This window comes from Leptinotarsa decemlineata, unplaced genomic scaffold (assembly GCF_025532065.1).
Source record: "Leptinotarsa decemlineata unplaced genomic scaffold, Ldec_3_MD MMD2_tig00026317_RagTag_RagTag, whole genome shotgun sequence".
NCBI classification, from domain to species: Eukaryota; Metazoa; Arthropoda; class Insecta; order Coleoptera; family Chrysomelidae; genus Leptinotarsa; species Leptinotarsa decemlineata.
Genome location: NW_027412686.1, coordinates 2,988,323 through 3,014,335, shown reverse-complemented (window position 1 = coordinate 3,014,335; position 26,013 = coordinate 2,988,323). Strand labels below are relative to the sequence as shown.

The 26,013-nt window shown below is 34.4% G+C and overlaps 1 protein-coding gene across 3 annotated transcripts in view; it reads right to left on the bottom strand.

Moving 5' to 3' along the window:
* The window catches only part of IRSp53 (Insulin receptor substrate 53 kDa), a 507,262-nt gene that overhangs the window by 408,837 nt on the left and 72,412 nt on the right, over positions 1-26,013 (bottom strand). For all 3 annotated transcript variants that reach the window (XM_074181873.1, XM_074181874.1, XM_074181876.1), the window contains one exon: positions 16,385-16,422. The gene's annotated coding sequence lies outside the window, so the exon portion shown is untranslated. The remainder of the gene's footprint in view (positions 1-16,384; positions 16,423-26,013) is intronic.

Sequence of the window (26,013 nt, the reverse complement as noted above, 5' to 3'; positions counted from 1 at the left end):
AATATTGAAAAAAACTACACGTTATAAAATTTATTGTGTGGTGAAAGCATGAAAATATACTGTTCAATTTTTTTTAAATAAACTTATTGTTACTTATTCACACTTCATCGTTCAGCATTTTTCAAAATACTCATTGGAGGTTCAGTATCTCAATGTCTTTGAAGATGTTTGTGTTTTCTTTCATCAAAACATTTTTCAGTGGAAATTTCGAAAATGAGAATGAATGACAATGAATAGCAAAAATTATGTGATAACATTCCTTTACTGATTGATATTCTTATCAGAATGCCAGAGAAACAATGATTGGATAACAAATATGAATGGAATTAGGCTACTCTTCATCATCAATGAATGAATGGCAAAGTTGTGAATTTACGTGAATAAAAAAATCCGTTTAAAACGTATCTCCAGGTAGGATGAAGGAAAAAAATTCTGTTTCATCTTTGTTTCTGTATTTATTCTTAGAAATATTGGAAAACAAGTAATCTTTTTTATTAACTCGATTTCAAAATAGGAATGAAACAGTTTTTTTTCAGTGATAAGCAGATTTTTCAATCTGTCACATTATCTTGTAAATGATATTTTGATAAATGTATATCACTTTGTCGTTCATCACGAATTGAGAACTAATGACAGAAGAACTGTGAAAACATTGGAAATGTATCAAAACATATATACCGATAGTCGCCAACCTCATCCATCTCTGTTCGAATTATTGGATAAAAATCTTACCAAGTTTCGTTTGTTGGAGACATCAAAAGAAAAATAGGGGAATGAATGGAAGAGAAATCTGAAATAAATTCAAACAATGAGGTATAATTTACTTCGAATTACTATTTCCTAGTATCTTTCAAGTATTTTACAGTTTAATAGAAACCCAAGTGAATTCACACCTCAAATTTCTACCGATGAAAATGCTTCTTCTTAAACAAGTAATGATAATAATAATATTCATTTCAGAATATCGATACATAATCGAATATAAACGATATATAATGACATAAACATGGTTGAACTCCACGAGGGTTTTCCCTGTATGTGGAGGAGGAAAGAGTAATTTAATAAGTAAGAACATATTGAAAAATTAATGCATTTAGACATAGTTACACAGTCATACACACATAGTCACGCCATTTATACTCACATATGTAAAGACAATTCACAATAGAACAAAATTCGAGGAGGATTACAATGAAATATATTATGAAAAAGTGCTCGTGCAGATCTCAAAAAATGTGGTTCCAAATACACAAAATTTCAATTTTTCACGAACTGCACTGTGTTAATTCAGAATGCCAATTACAATTTTGTAATTGCCTCCTGTCGAATTGAGAGTAACTTGGACCGATGAGAGCACTTTCGCAAATGTTGTCAATGAATATCTTTGGTGTATGAATGATATTCGGCTATTTCGAGAAATTTAACCGCAAGTGAAATTCTCACGTCCTAACGTGAGAACTGGTATTTTCAAAATTGAAATTTTTGGTTCTCATTTCATCAACGATACTCTAAATAGATTCTCAGGTTTTGACGTCAACCTATGAAAATTAATGAGATGAATTTCCGTTGGTCAGCCAGACTTTTTTGTAGAACTATGAAAGAAAATCAATATGTAGTAAATTGTTTCATACTATCAGGAAAGGATCAGGTAACGTTTTCGATGGACGCTTGCAGAATATAGCACCACCGCTTCGACATCTCATAGATATCATCGTCATATTTCAAACAATTCACACAATACATCAATAAATTATACCAATGAACCTCTCCTTTTGAATCACTTTGTCTATTAGTGAAACTCCGTTCGGTACTTTTTTTAAATTTATCGCGTTCATAAATAGACAGACAGAGACGCTGGGGGACTTTAACTAATAACATATTTAGGTGATGATTTTCAATAAATTAAAATCGACATAGTTTTTTTTCTCGATGATGGCGGCCATTACACTGGAACAGGTAGTGAATTCAATACACAGGAATGTTAAATAATGATTTTATTGACATATATCAGTAGTGTTGCACTGTGTTACTACAGCTTTTTTCTATTATCCATTTCTACTTTCTCTGTAGAAAATAGAAATGGTATGCGAATCTTGAGCAGTGTAGCGCTTTGATAAAACCAATTTCTTCCAGAAATGAGCCCTTCAATGAAGAAATAATACTTATACAGGTTGAAATATGTTGAAAATACAACCGCGCCAGTGGAAAAAATATTTTATCATGCGTTCGATCCTCTCTAGTGTTTTTCTGCACTTCATGATGAAAAAAGCTTTGTTTGGAAGTTTCGCTTGCATACTGATTCCATTTTGAAAATGAAAACCCGTGGAAGCTAGTTCAATACAATAACTAATGATAACTAATCAAATTTTGATTCTATTTTTTGATTAATTTTGAATCACATTGGCTCCGTCACGTACCTTCATATGAATCAGATATAATTTGGGTCAGTAACTTCAACGTCATGGATTATGCCTTGCTGAGTTTTCGATGTGTTATTTTTTCGAATAATTTTTTTAATACAAAACACAAGCACTACTTGAAAACCCTTGAGACGCTCTCAACGCGGTGCCTGTGCGAAAGTAGCAATTCATATTTGATTTGAATTGCTGAATATTAAATCCAATTGGAAAAAAGTTCTCAGGAACTTTATTCCACATAAACACAGTTTTCCAGATGAAAGAGTTATTAAACAGTGAAGTTCGTGGTGTACTGAGTTAAACCTCAGAATGATGAGCAGCCACATTCCGCCTCTTATTTCCGATATGCACTGCTCTCGGTGAAACCAAAAGTGACAAGTCACTTGAACACCTCCCGTGAAAGTATCCATAGAAGAGGGACAAATCTCCAACCTTTCTTCGATGTTGCAGGCTATCAAGGTTGCATGTGATATTCGCGTCTCCAATCAGGCAGATGGCTCTTTTCTGAATGGAATCCAGCAACTTCAGGGCATGTTTGGAGATACATGAGAAGAATACTCCAAAGAAGGTCTGATCTGAGTTTTATAAAGCATCAAAAGTTGCTGAGGTGTGTACAGTTTTCTAATTCGGAACCGTGTTAGGAGCTTTTGAGAAGCAGCTTTTGCAATGCCACCGATATGATTGTGCTAAAGCATTGTGCTCGATTGCATTATTCCAAATAGTGGTGACATATTGATGATCGCTCAAGATGTTGAAGCCTTCCAAATATTTGAGGATATGGTGGTTTGAAATGCCTCTTTTGATTTTGTGAGAGGGCGGATTGTTGTTTGGAAGCAATTCGAATATGTGACGGTTTTGTTAAAATCTTGAAGGATTTTGGTCATCTATATAATTATCATTCTACAAACGTACCTGTTCTATACATTTGAATCCACTGCCTTTTTCCTAATAATCAGTTGAAGTGGGGTGATTCATCACGCTTTTTAGCACATAACTTGTATAAACTAATTAGTGGTTACTGAATTCAATTGATTTGTCACATTTCTCAATATCATTCTCTTATACTTTCATACTTAATACTCATATATTGAGGTTCCTGTGATGGAATGGCAAATTTAATTTAGATCAATTCCAATTAGGTTATTTATTGGTATTTTCATTATCATGACCCATAATCCTTAATAATTACTTATAATTTCAGGAGATATTTCAACTACTGTTTTCGAAAGCACTTTGATTCATTCGAAAGCATCGTCGTTCTTGAGAAAACAGTTATGAAATCATCAAATATTCAGTCATTTAATAGGTTGAATTCATATTCACATTGAACTATTTGAGAAAATATGTTCGTATGAGTCAGGTGAGAGTGTAACTGAGAGAAATGACGTTTCTTTTCTCTACTTTATAGAATAGATATTTCACAATAGGTTCAAACTCCCCAACTTCAACTCACAATAATGGCATCCAACACACAGAGCTATCCAGAAGTATTGCAAATTTTTAGTGATTTTAAAGTAAATAATAATGAGAAAGCGTGTCATTATCTTCAAAAACCTCTGTGAAAAAGAAATGTTCTCATTCATTTTTATATATAATAATTTGAATGATGAATTGACAAAATATTCTGTGAGTATTAAAGAGTATATGTCTGATTTGTATTGAAATGAAATCATAACAAATCGAATACATTTTGAAAACTTTTTAAATGTATTACTAAAATATAGGGAAACTTGTGGATTGATAGGGACTTTATGCATTTTCTCCTTTCCTTGCATTTCGAACACGTCGGTTTTTCAATTCCATCCAAAGTTTCTTCTCTTGTAAAATAATCTAAGCATTGCCACAAACTCAATTGGTCGGTTCTTTGTGGTATGGAGAGAGACAAATCCCAGAAAGGATCAAATGTTACTGAAGAGTATCCACAGTGTGTGCATTTCATCGTGGATTTCAATTGGCCAACGAAATTATCTACAATCTTAGAGTTATGCATCCTCAAATATGTGAGCCATGACTCTTGTGCATTTCCGCTGTCGCTCAATTTTTCGTCAATCTCCGTTAAGATTGGTTTAGGTTTCTCATTAATTATATTAACCTCTTCATGTAATCCTTCTAAAAGATAACGGAGAAACTCCTGGGCGTCTTGATGGGAATTACCCATGAATCGAGGAGCAAAACTTTGAATCTGATTTTTCAAGGAGGCTGTATTTACTACTTTATCAAAAGAATCTTCTGACCACAACTCCTTGATGACTTCTGCAAACGATTTTATTAAAGCACCCTTCATACTAGAAATACTAGTATTGATATCTTTCATGAATTCATCCTTTTTCAAATATTCCAATAACCATCTCGTATTTGATAAACATTGAATTACGCTGTTCATGAAACAGGTGTTACCAATATTTTTTAAACCATTTAACCCAAAGGTTTTGACTGAAGAATTTATCACTGAACAATCCGAAATATCTTTGAAACCCATTTGAGAATTTTGCTGAGATAAAGTATTTTTTTCATTTGCTTTTATTTTAATTTCATTAAGTGGTTTCTTATTACCTCTCTTTTCTATATAAAATTGGTTTTCAGGAATCAAGTAAATTTCATCAAGTTTTTTGGAATCAGGGAGAGTACCAAAAAACGAAGCTGCATTTTCTCTTTGGATGGCAATACTAATTTTCTGAATGAGAAAAGATGTGGCTCTTGATTCGTGGGTTTCATCGGTTACCTTTTTTCCAATTTCATTGATGAAAGATAAGGCTTCAGGGCCAAAAACACCAAACGTTTCAATAGCTATTGGGCGAAAGATATAATTATTTCCCAAATTCTGATATTCCCGTAGTTTGGAACTTTCTCCTAAAGAAGCAGCAGCACCGGCTTTCGCAGAAGTAGCAGGGAGATGGCAAGTTGCTAATGTATCTACACAAGTAAAGTCCCAAACAATAGATTTACCATTTTTCCATGGAACAAGTGTCATACCATCCGGCCGTTTTCCGTCGTCTCGACTTGTGCCTATGGGTTCTAAAATCGCAGGAATTTTTGCTGAAGTTAAAGCCCTTTTGATTAGATCATTAATTGCATAGTGGCGAGATAAACGACCAGCGCTAAAACGGCAGCTCAACCCATGAGTACCCGATTCATCCACAAATGCACCACATTTACAAAAGTGTTGAACACACAGTGGTGTACCAAGTCGAAATCCGATGGCAAGTCTGAAAGAGTCGTCATCCAATAGAGTCCCAAGTGATGCTATAGGAACAGCATTTAACCAAGCACCAGATTCTTTCACAGTTACTGCGAGAAGACGAGCCTTATTTTTTGAAGTGTCAGAAGCTGTCTTCAGTAAAATACTAGTTGCTTGATCTAGTAATGGTTTATCCCATGCCCTCTGGTTTTTCATGTCTTCAATTTTCATTGTTTGGCCAGTTCTAGATTCCCAAAGAGATTTTCCCCGATCAAAAACACAATCAGATATTGGCTTTGGGTATTGTAAGATAATTTCTATCAGATCGGAAACACTGCAAAATGAGGACAGAAATGATGGCAAAGCGAGTGAAGTGGCTGAACGAATTCCTAATCCTCCTCTAGAAACTGGAAGTGATGCCTGTAACCAAGTTTCGTCTTTGATACGGTTATTAGTAATGAGTTCCAGCATCCTTCTTAATTCGTCATCGATATTTTGTAATCCCTGTTCGTCATGCCAAGTAGGGCTGCACCTCAAAATATACGATAATTTTGGAATGGCTAATGAATTCTTCAATAAATGGAATGCGACATGTGTTGGTAAAATAGATAAACGTCCTGACATGACACGAAGTGATTGTAATTTTTCTTCCAAACAAAATTTTAAGGCATCATCAGATAATGGGGCACCAAGAAGAAACCAATTGGGTTTTTCAATCACTCGTATACCAGGAGCTATTAGGTTAAATTGATCGATGATGTTAGGGTCCTGTTTATCCAGAAAAATGAGTTCACATTTCTCGAAATTTAGTTCAAGTCCCAGGTCTTTCGAATGACTTATTGTGTGACGAAAATTGTCTAATACCACATTTGCTTTGTCACCAATTGAACCATCATCCAGATACCAGCCGTTGAATTCAGTGGATATTTTAGTAATAATATGATGAATAGAAAGACAGAACAATAGTGGTCCAAGTGGATCTCCCTGCTGTACTCCTTGTTCGGACATTATAATTTCGTTACCAAATATTAAGAAAGAAGGTTCACTGTAACATTGTTCAATAAAAGGATATATGTCTGGTATGGCGTTAGCCACCGAATGTAACATGAAATTCCTGTCTATAGTATTGAATGCATTCTTAAAATCAAGTTTCAGAAAAACTTTTTCAACTGGGTTAGGGTTTTGATTAATATAACATCGTGCAGCATGGGCTACTGCCTCGCAACCACCATTTGTTCCGAATCCAAATTGTTGGGGACGAAATAGATTTCCAAGACTTTCTCGTAAATTGAAACAAGCAAGTTTCGCTACTAAACGTCGATAAAAGTTTCCAACAGCTATAGGACGCAGACCGCCAGTCTTTTTCTTTAACGCACATAAAGAAGCACCATATAAAATAGGACGTATGTCTTGATTGACCTTTCCAGAAAGAAGCATATTGCAAAGGTTCGTTAAAGAATTCAAAAGATGTTCGCCACAACTACCGGAACTATAACTTAGCATATCTTGAATATGGGACGGTCGCAATGAATCAAGACCTCCACAAGAACCGGTGCGAAAAGATCTCACTGCTCTGAGAACATCTACGCTCGTAACTTCCAGAGGACTATGGGAAGTTGTATATTGTCCAGAATTGTATAAACTATTAGAAGCAGGATGTTTACTTCGTAATTCTTCCAATGTTGCAGCATCAAATTCAGCAGGACTATCAGTAGAACAGAGAAATCTAACAGCTGCTGTTATATCACCGTCAGAAACTTTCGAGAGTACTTGTTTTTTGAGGATGTCATTATAATTTGTATGTTTATCAGAAATTTTGGCATAACAATTAGTCGATCTCGTAATGTTATTATTGAAACTATTCAAATTTTTCTTCACTATTGTTGTGATTGAAATTTTTCGACTATCTTTAGTTCTCTGAATACTAAAACTTTTATAAGCAAACATGAGCAAATTTTTCCAAGCAGTGAAAGAATTCCTGGATACACATTCGTTAATTAATTTTGTGAGGGTAATTGCAGAGAGTAACCTTGCAGCCTTCGGAATACGTTTAATAATATGTATATCTCTTCTCAAGTTAGATAAATTGATATGAAATGGAACTTCTTTTTTTCCAGGGCCAAATTCTTCTTCGAAATCATTAACGGGATTGGAATTTTCATAGGAACTTGTAGTATTGATTAATTTAGAATGAACTTTTCGCATGTGGATTTTCAATCCTCGTATTTTGAAAAATTTTCCACATATTGAACATTCTGCTTTACCAGCTGATTGCCTTCCTTCTGTCATCAAATATAGATTAAATTGGTTTGATTTATCTTGATCGGAGTCTTTTAATTCTTATTTGACTTTCTTGTATCGTGAATGTCACCCAACGTCAGCCAAGTTGTCAATGGAATTATTTCAGAAATAAAACGTATTTCGTCAGAATGAGCACCAGATTTTCATATACAATTATCCAAAACGTTTTGTCCCACGAAAATTGTTTATAATATCGCTGGGAAATCTATGAATTTTCCAAAAATTAATGAAGAGATGAAAGCACTGACATCACTCGAATTGACATGTGTAAATGAAAATAGAGGCAAATTGAATGATGTCATCGAATTTCCTCTAGAAGGATTGGATATGGACAATTTTGCAGGAGAAAATGTGGCTACTTGTTATAATCTATATGCACTTTTAAATCACAGTGGGACTACTAACAGAGGACATTATACAGCATACTGCAGACACCCGTATACTAGCGCGTGGCACAAATACAACGATTCACACGTGTCACCAATTTCACCAAAGTCGCTTGTGAGTGGAGAAGCATACGTCCTCTTTTATGTAAAGGATGGAACAAAATCGCGCCTTCAAGATAACCGAGGGAAAGTTTAACTTTTAGTTTCTTCAATTTTGTAATTTTTTTCAACATCTCATTTTTGTAAATAAAACTCATTTACTTAACCTTAATTTTGAAAACAATATTTGTATTGTTTTCAAAATGTTTTCGATTTGATATGATTCGATTTCTATACAAATCAGGCATATACTCTTTAATATTTGAAAGATTTGCACTACAAAAAATACGAGACAATCACCAGGTTTCTTTTCATATGGATTCATCGGAAATGAATTTCATATGGAAATATTAGAGAATAGAACGGTAGAAAATTTGTTCAATGTACTCGTATTCTATTATATTCAGGGTTTATCACGTTCGGGACTTTCCATGTATCGTCTCCAATTCCTCATTCAGATTCAAGAAAAGTCATGAATTCTTGATTCCAATGTCGTGGTCTCATATACCCAACTATTTAGTCTCCATTATTGTTGTTGATTATTTTTGCTGACAATATATTGTATGTGATTCATTAGAAATTTGATAGAAATTACTGTGAAATATGTAAATAGAGGCTGTTTCTAAATGAATTAATAAATGCATTTAGGAATATCATCAGAGAATAATCATCTAACTGAATAATTTTGCCCATGTAATCCTAATTGGATTTTTATCTCAGCAAAATGTTTTCCAAATATAATTTTTGGAACTTTATTCTACCTGTATTACAAAAGAAGTTATTGGTTACTCGTTCCTGATTTTTTCCTTTTTATGTTATCCTCTAGAATCCAAAAAAATACTTTTCCCACACACCAAAACTGCAACTCCTTTTTGGCGACGTGCGTTTTCGAAGTGTCGCATTTCTGTTTTGGAAAACAGCCCCTCTTCAATGAAAAGACTGTAGTTATATCTTACTGTAGAATTATTATTGTCCAAAATCGGTATAGCCGCGGGTTGTAGGACAAAATACAATATTCTCTGAAGTCAGTGACTTTTACTTGCACGCTGAAAGGTGCAGTTGGGTACTGTGTCTGCAAATTACGAGTTACTCATACTCTCTATCACGGAATGAACTTTGAAATGTTTCCCAGAAATGTTACCTAAACTAAAATTCATTCATGCACAACCTTTTTTTTTAATGATTGATATCTGAGAAAATTTTAATGTAATGAAAAGTGTCGAATAAATATCAGAAAAGCTAGAGAATATATTATAATGACAGCATATATGACCATAACTTACAGAAAACTTCAAAATTTTGTTGAAGAAAGAACGTGAAATAAAAGTGATATTTGAAATTACAACACAACAAAATACAAAAACATTTAAGGATAGAACCCAATTGGAGAAGTATAAAACATTTTGGTTTATTTTTGAGTGAACGAACATTCGAAACAATGAGGTTTTGCTCAATAAAAAGTTATTGGACTTCAATACTTTTCAGTTTGACCATTAGACAGTGATAGTTCCGCGAAATTCAAACGTAATTTGTGAAATTTGTAATATCAAGAGTATACTTAGTCATTGAATCCCAGAATAATGCCAAAATTAACACAATGCTACATGTTTCAACAAAGCGATTTCACAACAAACAATTTCATCGGTTATTTGTTTCGTTGCAGGGGGCTATCTCTGTGAGTGTTTACAATAGCAAAATAAATATATAGACCAGTGTCGATAATTTTCAAAACCAAAAAAAAAAACAGTAGGATGAAACACATCAGAAAAGGAGCGGAATACGATATAAAACCTTCCAAAAGAATGTTTCGAAACGGAACTAGGAATAAAGATCTTCACCGGAATGCTTACTCCAAACTGATGGTGGAACAGACTTTGGCATTGTTTTTAATGAAATTGTACATAATTATTGAAAAAAAAATCGATTTTGAGTTTTTTTTCGATTGTTTGCATTTTCTGAGAACATTTACTATAGTGATGTATATGTTTTTCACACTATCAGAAAGTAGAGATTCCAACGAACAAAAAGCTGATATTTTTACGTGAGAATTTTCGATTGAAAATTAGGGTGCTTTTTGATATTAAGTCAAAATAAGGTAAAGAAATGAATATTTCAAATCAAATAATTACCTACGGTGTATTTGAGACATAGAAAGGTACGTTTTTACCAAATTTCGTAAAAAAAATTGGAAAAAGAAATAAAAAACCAAAAACTTGGTTATTTGAAGTTTTCACAGAAATTTTAAGGTTATGTGAGAAAATTGTAAACACAAAAGTTGTACATCTTTTCATTATCTACAACTTTGTCATTCAACTTTTTTCCACAGGACTTGTAGTTTTGCCGGAAATCGAGATAAATTATTTTTTACCCTTGAAAACTCACCCCCTCCCACTTCCCGAACTCAGATCGCCCGTAATTCATTCCTTCTTTCGTGTTTACCATATTCCCCTACTTTCGTGATGGGTTTCATCCTACAATTATTTTTTTCACTTTTTACTATTTTTGAAGACTTCAGCCCTGGTCTAATAGTGTTGGCAGATTTGAAATCGTTTTTTAAAAACAATACGGTACGTGAAAATCTCAACTATCAGTTCCAGATTGTTAAGTGGCTGCAATTTCTGTATCCTGATTTGCACTACTGTCCCTTTTTAAATATGTTTACGAGTGTACCAATTTGTGAGTTTTATCAAATTCGAAAATATTGCACTTTTCAATAGCCTTCTTTCAACCTACTCTTGCATTTACCAAATTCCGAAAAAACTGAACAGTTTTTCTGTTTCTATTTTTCGCATCAACAATTAACTATATATAATATACAAGCTATATAATAGCTCTTTTAAGCGTATCTATTGACACATTCCGTGATAGAAATTACACGTTGAAAGGTACGACCTTGTTAATCCTTAGCTTACACAAGTTTCGACTTCTGAGAGTTGTCGTTCGTAGGGGCGCGACAACTGGTTAACGGAAACACAAATTTTTTTTCAACTTTCAGGCGTGTCTATAGGCGTCTGTAGGAGACATTGTATAGCTTTGTGTTGTGCTTTGAAAAAGTGTTTGGTAAAAATTTCACAGTGAAGTGTTCTTTTGATGAATCTATATAGCAAAAACTTGAATAGTAATTTCTACATCTTCATGTGACCAACCTCGATAGGAATATGAGAATAAAGGAATACTTTTCACTGTTTTAGGTATACAACCTTCCACAATCTGAAAAATGAACAAAGCTGAATCGATGTAAGATCTGGAGAAGTGTGATGAAGTGTAAATAAAATAAAACTAAGCATAGAAATTTCATTTATTTCAATCGAGTGTTCAATTTGCAGTTACTAATTGTACTCTTCAGTGGTTTGTATTACGCATTAACTTTCCGGGTTGAAGTTTTCAGTTTTTTCTCTATTACACTGCAACAGATTGACTATTGATTCAGCTTTCTTCATTTTTCAGATTGTGGAAGGTTATATACCCAAAAACAGTGAGGAATATAACATATTCATTGACAAAATATAAATTTCATATATTACTATTTTACCCAGTACCTCAGCTATTGGTGATAATTTTTAAGAAAATCATTTACTTCAAATCTGAAACTTATATACATTTCTACTGTAACCTGTCACTGTATTCAGGTGAAAACTTCATCATATGGTCGCAAAAATATGTTCCAGTTTAAATTACTTGAAATGATTTGGAATTTCTCAATTATAAATAAGAAATTATTGATAACCAACGATATTTCCGTGCACATTGAAAGATAAGACCTCGTTATTCGCACTAGTTTTATCCTTTGGAGGTTACTGTTCGAAGAATGCCGATAGCATTCAAGTGAAAAAGCAGCAATTCAAATCCAGTATTTTTAATGGATGGCCCTCATATTGTTATATAACCTAATTGAGTTTTTTGTTTGCTGGTCAAACTATGATATGGCTTGTCGAATCATTTTTGTGTATAGCTCTACAGCTTAATGAAAGAACGTTCCCTGCAAGTGGCCGTCGATGGATGTCTCTCGAATAATTTCACCATCAACACTGGTGTTCTTCAGGGATCCAAATTGTCTCCAACCCTTTTTTATTGTATATCAACGACTTATTGGAAAAAACCAAGACTCCAATATATTGTTTTGCTGACGACAGCACACTTGTCTCGTTATTCCAATTAAATTCCAGGACATCGGCTACGGAGGCACATCTTCACCGACAGCAGGAGGTTGCATATCTTAATGAGGATCTAGAAGTGATTTTGAATTGGGGTGAAAGTATCCAGATTCAATTCAATGACACAAAAACCCAGGCATCGGGTTTCTCCAAAAAGATAAATGTCTCCGAACTGGATATAATAATGGCAGCTCAGCCAATTCCCCTTTCTGCTTCGAAAACTTTGTTGGGTGTTAAAATGAACACCAACATGTCTTGGTACAATCGTGTCGCTGGAATTGCAAAGGCTGGTTTTCAAAAGTTCGGAACACCGTTCCGAACCAGAAAACTGTACACACCTCAGCAACTTTTGATGCTTCATAAAGCTCAGATTAGACCTTTCCTGGAGTATTGTTCTAATATTTGAAGCTCGGCCCCCAAACATACCCTGAAGTTGCTGAATTCCATCCAGAAAAGAGCCATCCGCCTGACTGGAGACGCGAACCATACGTGCAACCTTGATAGTCTGGAACATTGAAGAAAGGTTGGAAATTTGTCTCTCTTCCATATACACTTTCACGGGAGGTATTCTAGAGACTTGGCACATTTGATTCCACCAAGAGCGGTACATATCAGAAATACGCGACGGACTGTGGCTGCTCATCGTTTTGGGGTTCAACCCAGTACAGCTCGTACTTCACTGTTTAAGAACTCTTTCATCTATAAAACTGCGTTTATGTTGAATACACTTCCTGAGAACGTTTTTCCAAATGGATTTAAACTCCAACGATTCAAATCCAATGTGAATCGCTACTTTCGCACATACACCGCTCTCAGAGCGCCTTAAGGATTTTCCTGTAGTACTTGTCATAAAATATAGAGAATGAATTTGATGTCGATTTTGTTCAGTTGATAGCAGTTTGGTAAAGAAGCTCCAGACATGAACATGAATGTATGCTTTCATTAATAATGATTCGAATGTGTGACTCATTTGGCAGGCTCAAACCAAGTGTGCCATGTTACTCACAAAGTATATATTGTCTGATCTGTGCTGGGAATTGCACATTCGATATTGAGACCATCCTATGGTTCATAGAGAACCGACAGTTGTTTGAAAAAAAATTTCGAGACCTTTTCTCTAACACATTTTGACAGACAGATATATTCTGGAGTGTCGTTTGATATATTCAGTTTTGTTTCGAATTCATCACGACAAATCTGGTGAATTGAAAGTAGGTCAATCAGTCGATTACATTTTTTTAATTTTACAATGATACATTACCCTCACGAACAAACTTGATATGACATTCAGTCAAAAACAACACCATTCAAATTTGTGCCTTTTCCACCGTTATTTTCGTCACTGTAAACCTAACGAAATTTTGCTACCATTAATCATTTCTTGAATCATAACAGCGTTTCTATGAGCAAAACTTTCATTTTCATGCTAATATCTATTTACCACTCATCCTATATCGGTGTTCAGGAAGATTCAGTTAATCATAGTAATCGGATTAGGGTAGTTGAAAGGCTACTAAACCAACGTGATGGATGACCTACATTAGGCCACTGATCAGAATTCACTGTGAAATGTCACGTGAACAAAAAATGTGTTCGTTTCATGTGAAATGAAATATTGATATATTTTTGATACAGAAAGAGAAGGAGAATGCAGCGTGTTTTTATTAAAGTGATTGATTTTGATTTCAACGGTTTTCAATCAACAAATCGATACTAGTTTGAATGAAGATAATGGAATTGCAGCTTATTGGTATGAGAAATAGGTACCCATATAACTTCTAATCAAACTTAATGTATCTTTCGATTTATTTTCAATTCAATTTCATAAATTTGGCAAACAATGAATACGATTCAGCAGAAATGTTATTTCGAATAAAATCCGAGTCACTTACTTCTCACAACGTCCCGATAACTACTTGGAATTGTATTTCAAAGATATTTGTGTAATTTTTCTGAAGGAGTGAATTTTTGCAGATGATAAGAATTCGTCCAGCAGCAGGTTGTCCATCATTCTATCAGAGAAATTACTCATCTCTGAGAAAACTCCTCAGTAAGGGAGTGAATATATCTCAAAATCCGACGTGACATTAGCTAGAGATATATTTGTTTTTCGGAAAGCATTCGCAAGAGTCTTCATTCGAAAGATTTTATTCTACATTCGAATCTTGAAACAATATTTTTTTGATATATTGAGTGAGAATATACTTGTTCATCATTCAGTGTACTAACGAACTCTGCAGTGATAAAAATCTTATATTATCGTTATATTTGTGTCACCAATAGGTGGTTCCACTTATATCTCGCTTGCGTTGACGCAGTTATTTTCAAGTACTTTTTTTTGGTTATTCACATTTTGTCCCTCAGTTGAAATGGTATAAGAAAAATTTCCAACCTGATGAAAATGAAGATGACTATAACGGGACATTTTGTCTTCAATCCAGCACCACCTGCCCGGTACTGACGATGCCCAACAGGCTGAAACAGCTTTCTACAGGCTCTCAAATTAAAATCAATATGGGAATCATCAGAATTGTACTACTCTAGTTCATAAAATAAAGTTATATGTTCCAGAGAAGCTGCATTTTCTATTTCAGCAATGTGATTGAGCCACAATATAGTAGTAAAAAGTAGTTAGTAGAATAGGGCGCCCTGACATTTTATTGCGACCTGCGATATTTATTGACATTTATTTTAGTAGCTCAAACTGATACCGAGGTCTTCTTAGCATCACACTGACACCCACAGTTGAAGTTCATTCTAGATTTTTATTAATATATTGAACATAATGTTCAAAGACCTGGATTTAATTTTTGTTTCGAATACGGTGAATCCGAGAATTATATTAATTGGGTCATCCTATTTCAAAAATGAGTTTCGTCATCCTCAGTAAATATACTCAAGATTGTGTTCTCGTATGTCTACTGTAGTTATTTCACATATAGTAAGGGTGCATACTTGAAGACTGGCTGTAAATCAAATTATCTAAAAGAACAATTCGTTCAGGCCAGTCTCAACTGCCTACACTGTAAGTTGATGGACTGACACCTATCAGAAAACAACTACTTTCCTGGCTATAACCACGAAGGACGTTGGATTATATCCGACAAGTGCAGCATTCTTCACATAATCAATTCCTGCATATGCTGTTGGTGATACAACTGCCGGAAACGATTTTCAATTATTGGAAGATACTTGCAGACCGGTTTCGTTAGTAGTATTCATCATCAACATGAAGGAAATCGATTTCTAATTAAAGAAAATCATCAACTACATGTTGATGATAGACACTACCTTGCACTGACGAGTAGCCAAATAGCCTGGAACTGATCTACGAGTGTGTTCTTATAATTGAAAATCAATTTCGGCAGTTGTATCGCCAACAGAACATGCAGGAATTACTCCTGTGAAGAATCCTGCACTGACACCTGTCGGATATAATTTACGCCCTTTCTAGTATTAGCCAGGGGAGTAGTTCTTTTATTTGTATAAAGTGTGAATCGTTGTATACAGTAATACTATGATTTCCGTAAACGCTGAATAAACAAACAAAAATTATTCAGATCGAAAAAACATCATTGACTCTGATTGCTATTTCACTCAACATGGATTCATACTGTATTTTTCAAATCATATATCCCTCAATTTCAATGTGGAAACCAGATAAGTCGATTTTTTTTTCAGAATTATTTCGCCTTGGTTTATGAGGTGAAATGATTTCCGTACGATTTTTTTTTCAATGGTCGAGGAAACAAAATTGTGAGTAGTCCGGATTTCTTACAGAAAGTAAAACTGTTTTGTATGTGAATATTGCGCAGCTTATCTCTAGAGATAAAATATATTTCTACTTACGTTCACTTTTAGGAACCAAGTTCTGGTGAAAGGAAAACCTGTAACAATAAATAACGTTTCAGAATTTATTCAAGACGTTACATCTAATTCACTTGTAAATAAGTGGTTTTCGATGAAAATTTATTCGAGAGGTTTTATTGCTGGAATTCAAAAGTCAGGATTATTTCTTGACTAAATGGACATTATAAACTTATTTCTGCATGAAATTAGCATTTCAAATCGCAGGTATTCTTTTGGGTCGGTATGTTGTGGAATACATACGAAATTTGGTGAGTAAATAATGGTGCTTTCACAAAATTCAGTCAAAGATTCATCGTATATACTCGTAAATGAAGTAGCATATTTTCCGTCTAAAATTCGGTCATTTATGTAGTATGTTATTGGATTTAATTCAATTCAGACCAGCGATTCTCATTGCTGCGGAACAAAATTATTGGTTTTTCAATTGAACAGAAATTTTTTCTTATCATTTGGAGTAACCGTAGGAGTAGTCATTTGTGATCTCATTTGGAAAAGTGTAATTTTCAAATTTTGTAAATGTTCATGATGGTGTGTTATCGTCGATTGAGTTATTTTTTGAGTGGATGGCATGGAGCCAAAATATTGAATTGTTTGAATATCATGAAAACTTTCTTTTTTCTTTTCATTTCGCATCTGCTTGTATGAAGTCTGCTCAAAAAATGAGGTGAATTTTCATTTTTCTCAAAAAATATTCATTTATTCACCAACTTTCCGCTCAGATATAATAAACTTATGCCAGCGTTTTTCCCAATCCTCGAAACAATTCTGATGTGCACTTTTTGGTATGTCCTTGAGCTCTCTCAGCGATTCAGTTTCAATCTCCTCAATCATTGTAAAACGCCTTTCTCTCAAGGGTCTGTTCAATCATGAATACGAAAAAAGTCGCAGGGGTTCAAATCTGGCAATACATAATTACGATGTCGGTTTTGGCAAATGGTGAGCAAAATCTTGACATTTCATCGAACTTGGCTCTTGGCTCTCCTGAACTCTTCCATTGGTACGATTGGACTTTGGTATCGATGACATAACCACATACTCATGATTCGTCACCAGTTACGACCCTTATGGATAACTGTTGAATTCATTCAACAATTCCTGAGCGTTGCTCATGCGACGGGTTTTTTGGTCAAAATTCAATTCAATTTTGGAACGAACATCGCTGATAGACGCTTCATGCCCAAAACTTGTGAAAGAATTACGTGGCATGAATCAACCTCAGCAACTTCTCTAATAGTGAATTGACGATTTTCCATAACAATTTCCTTCATTTTCTCAACATTTTCATCTAATCAATTGTTGATGGGCTGGGGCTTTCATGGCGAGCGACGCCATTCACATCTTCTCGACCTTATGTGAAAAACTTTCACAACTTCTGGACATTTTTCTGCCTCAGAGTACAATGACCGTATGCCACTGTCAACATTTCAAGTGTTCATGAGCACTTGATTCCATTTTTTACACACTGTAAAGTTTATGTCTCTCACCAACGAACTGAACATACTAAACAACTGAAACTGTGAAGATATATTGGAGACAATTGTATCAACGTTGAGAAATAAAAAAATGCTTGTCGAATGTGATATTACACAGTGATAAAAAATTACATATGTCATTATACCACCTTCAGGACATAAGAACATAGCCTTTCACGGCAGGACTAACGATTCAAGAGAATGAAATTTACGCTGGTAGGGTGTGGTCGAAAAGAAATTGAAGAACTAACCGTTTCACCTGCTACTGTGATGGAAATCATCAGTGCTATATGCATAGCACTTGCAGCATACTTGCAGCATAGTTGATTGCATTTTGAACAAACTATCGTTTGAAACTCATAGACTAATAGTATAAAATATAATCGTGAAGACCTTATAATTTATATAGGTGTAAAAACAATAAACTTTTGGTTAAAATCATCCATTTGGTTGAGCTTTAAATTATTTTCTCATGGGGTTATATCCCGAAGGCAGAATAAACTACTGAAAGCTTTCTAGAGAAAGAAGATTTTTCATCGATAGCATCTGAGAAGTATCTGAAAGGTTATAAGACACTCTTATAAAACCATTCCACCTCATCAATCGATTCGTCATTTCCACTTTGAAATATGGAAATATTCAAGGGTACAGTTCTCCCATATGGACCCTGTAGGTACCATCAAAAATATTTCTACAAATGAATTTCAATGTAGTATAAATTGGAAAAACAACGAATTCATAAAAACAAATGTTCGTTGTTGTTGGAGGTTCATTTTCATAATCTGAGTAATTATTCGATATTGAATATGCAGACAAAGAAAGCGTAGATAACGAGTTTTCAATGATATCAAAAGTATATTGAAAAAGCTGTTCTGAAAAACAAATATTTTTAGTGTAGATTATTTTTTGGAAAACATCATCAAACAAAAAATGTTCACGGTAGCTAGTTTTGTCTGTTTGTGAAAGTATTATACATGTTTTGTCCAATGATAGAGAAATGAAAAGCCAAGAAGTTTTTCCAAAAAACTTCAAATCATTCAGCACATTATTCAATATAATATATGCAACTGACAGATTCACTATTGCTTCCATATGAATATAAAAAAAAAGTATTAACTCTTGTGAATAAAGTACTCTTTCCTTCATTCAGGTTGTAATAAAGTAGAAAGTAAAATTCAGACAAAATTGGTCATAATTGATCACTTATCACGATCAATTTGATCCTTCAAGACTTGTCTTTGACAACGAATGTCTTTTAGTTTCTAGGTAATTGAAAACTAATTATGAAAGTGTGATATTTTTTCTATTTTTGCATGTTTCGAATGAAAGAGTACACCATTTTCGGTCAGAATGAGTTGAACAAAATGACTTGTTTGACTTTCTCCATAACAATCAGCATACCATAGCCACATTGGCTATAACAATTGTGCACTTACACTTTCTTTTTAACGATATATTTTCAGATATGGACTTTCAGATATGTTCGAGTTGTGATGTAATGTAATCGCTTTAGAGAGGATGCTTTTAACATTTTTTCCATCAGGTGAACGTTAATCGATATAGATCAGTAGTCAATGAGCACCTGCGAATACTTGTCACCAAAATAATGTTGGTTGTATAGTATGTACTTATTGAGAAGAATCTACACATTATTTCATGTTCACTGTAGGAAAATTTGACAAATCTCGATCTAATGATGAAGTTTAATTTCGTCTTCAGTTGCCTTCACTTATTGAGAAAATTGAAAACGTTAACGAAATATTCGAAACTATTGTATGAATTCTGTCTGAATGTATGGAATATAACGGAATTTCCAGGACTAATGTTCAGCGTATCTTTCTCCATTCTTGATTTTGTCATAAACCCAATTTCTAATTTATCTCTCTCTGAGACATTTTTTTTTACTAGACTTCTACTAGACAGTGCAACGTCCTTCTGTCACACATGTCACTATAACGCAGCACCGTTTTCATTGCACAATACCCAATTCTCAATAGAGAAGTTTATAATTGCCTCGTTTTGCCGATCGGAAAACGTGAATCAAGGGCAGGTTACGTTTTGCTATTGAAAATATAACTTTCTTTTTTTCAAATAAAATGCATGTTTCGGAAAAAAATGTTCAACAATAAAATGATGCAAACTTATGAAAAATGTATTCATAACAAGTACTTTTGACCAGAATTCCAACACAGAATTATTCAAAGAGGTGTCTTAGCGTATTATTTTCATTTTCAATCATAGGGAAGATTTTGATTCAGTCAGAAAGTTAATTTTTATTGATGGAATCGGGACCTCGTATTAATAGAGAACACTCTTTCCACAACAGAATGGAGATACTTTCCCTTGATGGGCGTTTCACTCACCAAGTAAAAGCATCATCGTGAAATTACCAAACCTGAATCTAACAGCTCCGTTACAGTCTTTATAATCTCGAAAACCCAGCTTCTTAACGAAGCCGATTAGTTTGTATGGTGAGTGGTCTTTCGGGTCAGATGTTAAGAGAACGGCTCTACCGAACTCTAAAAACCTGATTTGGTCCCTAACGGGGCAGGCCCAAAGTATGTGCTCTGCTGTCTCATCATTTTCCAAACAGAGGCGACACACACTCTCTTCCGAGAGTCAGAGTCTCTGCATTTGATAATTCAAATGACAGTGACCTGTGAGAAGGTCTGTTAGACATCGTAATTCATTCCTACTGTAGTCCAAGAACTGTTTGGTATCAAGCTTTGAAGGGTAAATAAACGTCTTGGAGTGAACCAATCCTGGAAGATTCTGCCAGAAGTTCATAAACCTTTTTGCCATCCAGGTGTTCAATCTTTGTTTGGCAAAGCCTAAAGCGATGCCAATGACTGGTTCTGCTCCGATGAAGCTGCTTGCAGCGCCCTTTTTGCAAGGGAGTCAGCTCCTTTGCAAGGAAATCAGCAGCCTCATTGACTTCCAGGCCAGTATGGCCATGAATCTAGACCAAAGGCAAGTCTGTTAAGTCTTCCTATCGAGAAGAGTCGTTTTCGGCAATTTGCTACCAATTTAGACCTTGCTCGGTAGGATCCAAGAGCTTCCAACGCCGCTTGACTGTCCGAGAATATTTTTATTGACTTGTGTATGAGGTTGGATTGTTCCAATCTCTCCGCACACAAATCAATAGCGTGAATTTCCGCTTGAAATACAGCCGCATAGGTTCCTAGGGAAGTTGATAGTAATCTTCAACAATTATCCGACAACTTTTCACGATATTTTTCTATACCTAACTGGATAATTTCAGTTTTTTCTTCGGAAATGATAACCTATGAAAATGTTGATATCTTTGAGTAAAGGAATACTATGCTACCGAAATTTGGTTTAGAGTTAGGTGATACTTGGAGGCTTCCCACGCGCGTAATCTTCGTTACTTCAATGCAGAGTGGTGAAAAATACAGTTTTTTCGTTTGCTTGAAAAGATGAAAGTTGATTATTTCAAATGCAACACCCTGTGTATTATTACAAATTCAGAAATCTGTTGAAATTTGCGTTTCTTCTATGCTTTTTGAAGTTCATTAGCGGTAGATTCGGATACCTTTCGTTGAACTTTCTACATGTTCTACTGATAATTTTATCACACTGTCCAAAAATAATAAACAAATTCATAAAAACTTTCTCTTCAAATAGTTATGGGGGTATTTGAATTTTCTGGAGAATGTCACAACGTTACTGTCAAATAGTAATCATGGCCTTCTTATAAAATACCGAATGGAATCACCATTCTGAAAGGACATTTTCACAAATAAATGCTCATATGAACAAAACTTGATATGCATAGAACGAATGCAAATGTCAACAGCTTTCTGAATTTCTGATAATACACAGGGTGTTCCATTCAAAATATCCAACTTGCAGTAACTTTTTAAAGCAAACGAAAATACTGTATATTTTTATCACCCTGTATTGATGTAACGAATATTACGCTAATGTGTGACAAGCCTCCAAGTATAACCTTACTCCAAACCAAATTTTGGTACCATAGTATTCCTCAACTCAAGGATATCAGCATTTTAGGGGTCTTGAAGATAATTCATATTTCAAAAACGATAACAGATAGGTATAGGAAAATATGAAGAGCAGTTGTCGGGTAATTGTTGTAGATTACAAAAATGACATATATACAAAGTGTTTCATTTGCTACTAATTTCTAATGGACGTGGCAACACCGCACTTCTGAAAATATTCAAGTGCCATCCACGGTGGGTCAGCCTGTATACGAGTCGCGGTTTTGTCAACTGTCAAATGGAAATCCCACATTGAAGTATTGTTTTCAATACGTTAAGTATGCATATTAATTGAATTCAATTACACTAACTCTAGTTAGTGTAATTGAATCCAAGTTGAAAAACGTCTATTTGAAAGGATTTCAATAGTCGAATGGATGCATTGGGCCGTATTTATGTTTCAGAGTTAGCAATTAATTTCTCGCCTGCAACGAAGCATTTTCATTTGTGTTTCACGTAAAAAGGTAATAAAGGTAATAAAGTAATAATAATTCAAACTAGTTTGAACGGTTCTGAAGGAGACTGATTTGAATGATTGTATTTCAACAGTTTTCAGTGAGAAAAAGGATGTCAGGAAACAATCCCATTTCGTCTGAAAAGCAATATGGAAAATGAAGCATCAAGAGGAAATACTTACTCGCAGGATTACCTACTGCTTTTCAGGAAACTATCATCTATAGTTCACGATTATTGGAATTATGTATTTTACTTATAGATATACTTATTGAACGAAATTCATTTTTGCGGAGGAAACAACGTGTTCATCTACCATCGGTAGGTATTTTCACCTTACAATTTTCATATTTTTTCAAATTTTTGAAAATATTTAAAAAGAGTCGATAAAATCTCAATGTACCTTTTTCTAAGTGTTAACGCAAACATCATTCGGCCAAAGTTGTTGCAAAAGAAAACCTCCTGTTCACTAAATTTTTAATCCATATTCTCTCTTTGATGAGAGAAGTAGTAGAAAAATATTCTTGAAAAATGTTGTTATTTGAATATGTAATGATAATAATATTACTTTTGCGCCAAAAATTTAAAAATCGGGAATGTGGATTGACCAAGAGCTTAACATTTTACGGTCATATAAGTCACTGTTTACAAAAAGCAAATGGCGCTTTGAACAACAACAGATAGTTTTTATGTAGGTCTACGAAAAATCTTTTTTGTGAAGCCTCAGTACTGTCACAATTGTATCATTGTGGTGTGAAACACTGTCGTAGCCTCAACTTTGAGAATGCAAGAAGAATACAAAACTTCAAAATTACTGTCTTTGACTCATTTCTGGCATTAGGAAATATTAACATATTAGTCACACTTTGCAATTACCGACGATCATCGGTAGGCATGTGTGCAAGGTCCCGTTCCCACATGTGGTTCACTATTGGAATTTGGACGACCAGTACAAAGTCGGCAACTAGCGTTACGCTAGTTGCACACACACCGGTGATCGTCGCCGGTAAAATACCGGTGAGCAGCCGTCCACTACCACTGTATCGCCGACAGTACCGGAAAGTAGTGGCGTACATGACTAAATACACTCTTGCATACTCACCGGTTTTTTACCGACCATTCCAGTCTAGAATGCTCGGTGAAATTGTAGTTACTACGCATTAACTTCGTTTTGGTAGTGCCTGCTAATTACGACAACAAAGCAACTGATTGTTTGACCGATAAAAATCCGGTGAGTGTGCAAGCACCCGCTACCAATAAAATATCGGCCGATTTTATACTGGCCGTCCAAAATCGGTGTGTGTGCAACTAGCGTAACGCTTGTATACAGATTACTAATACACACTTTCTTACAGATACACACACAATAACATAGTTCGCGATCGATAGACACTTGTTTATGTCTATGTCTTGTCTATGTATACTCACGACAAATAAAATCAATATATCACGAAAGTAAAAGCACCTAAAGCCTGACTTTCGACCGCAGGAGGTCAGATGTCAATCTTGCTGAAGTGCCCATCAACAGATTGAGGTCCACTGAGGAATGAGTGGTGGTAGACGAGATTCTAGCTTCTGCACACAGTAACCGTGTAGGGAAGATTATATCTCAGGGCACTACTCAACTCCGGGGGTTGCATGGGGAAGGTGTGTGCGGTTTTCTGGTTCGGAACAGTGTTCCAAACTTTCAGGAAGCACTCTTTGCAATTCCAGCGATATGAACCAATCAACATTTTCACCAAAGTGAGAATCAATTCACTTCGAAAGCAATTCATTGTCGAAAAATGTGATCTGCGAATGTTCTACACAATCGAAAGTTTCAAGAAATTATTTTTTCAGAAAATAAGGTTACGTTATTTCCACGTGGCAGTTGGATTAATTAGACGTGAACCATCTAGATGAGAATCCAATTTTTCAATACAATTTCCAGGTTCAAATAATATATGGAGATACTCAAAGTCACGGAAAAATGAAAGAAACAGAAATGAATATATTGGAAGTATTTCTCCTTCTTATATGTGACATGACTCAATAAGAAAAACATTATTACATTTCAAATTATATTCAATCGTCGCGTTTAGCACCCAAAGACACAAAAGTTCATATTTTCTCCATCACGTTAAACGAAAATTTACATCTGTCTCCCAGCTATGTAATTTTCACTCGACTGGAAAGGCGGATATTGTATCTTCAAGCCATTATGTATTATTAGGAATTTTTACCAGTTAGAAATTTATCTCGCAAAGGTCTGGCGAAACAATTACTTGCAATCAAATACACATGAATTAATATTCTCAAACAATCTTCATATCAGAGGAAATTATCATTCTGTAGGTTTGTCACACTTCTCTCGTAAAAGTCTCCAATAAATAATTGCAATTGAGATATGACAAAATAGTTCGGGGAAGGATGTATATGGAAAATAGACCTAATTAATTAGCAAATTGTCTAGAAATTTAAATATTTCCATATTTAACATATTCGAAAGATAATAAAGAATAATAAAGGATTAAACTCAATTTCGTATACATTTTCCTATTAAAACTTTTACATTGAACATAAAAGTGTTCAAAATATATATCAGAATGTTATGTTCAAGAACTCATAGGATTAGAAATACCAAATATTCAAAATTTGAAAATCAACCTAATTTTGTGGTTTGTACATTTCTTGCCTGAGGGTAGAATCAACCTTAACTAATGTTTTCCTCAAATTAAATCTGAGGAATGAAGCTTTGAAATGCAGGTATCCAAAGTAGGTGTGGGCGTGTTACTATAAACGATCGATCGAATACGTTAATTTTCTCTTAATTATGGTAAGTTAGTTAGTAAGTGGTTATTACATGTGTTTTATGTGATGCCCTGCTGTAGGCTAGTGCCTATTCAGGGGTTGTGTTAAAAAAAAATTATAATTGTTTTTGTGTGGGAGAAATTGTGGGAAAAATATTAGGTTCAATAAAGATAGAAAATTTGAACTCCAGAGGGGAATTGAAAGGTACTTTCATTTCTTGAAAAGAACATCATATGCGAATATGTAGCTGAATTACGAAAAAATTAACTGAAGAATAAAATATATGAATTGGAGATTTATTACTGCACTAAAATTTCCATCATTACTCATATTTGTGAAAATATTGTTTTCGTATCAGTTACTATGTTTGATAGTTATTGGATCGTAAATTTTCGAACAGAAATGGCAATCGAAGGAATGTATAGAAAAACTTTTCAGTGACCATATTTATAAAATCCCAATTATCTGATTTGTTAATTCCAAGTAAACATGATTGCATAATCAGAAGAATTTTGATACGTTTCTATATGTTGTTGGATATGGAACAGATGGATTACATTATAAAAATTTATATAATCAAAAATAGATTCATTTCAGTTTACGATATTCATCAGAATCGACTCTGGCTGGGTGTTGATTTTATCCTGTAGATGGATTACTACCCTTTTTCGGGGAGTGAAAGCTGCCAAAATTGAAAAATTCAACGTTAAGTAACTATAGAATTATACTCGATGAAACGTGTTGTATGTAAATCCCTAGCATCTAAACTCAACCAGTTATGATGAAATAAATGTTTGTCCCAGAGAAAAGAAAATGTTAAAATCACTTCCAAATCACCCCTCCACAATTACCTCTATAAATATGTCTGTAT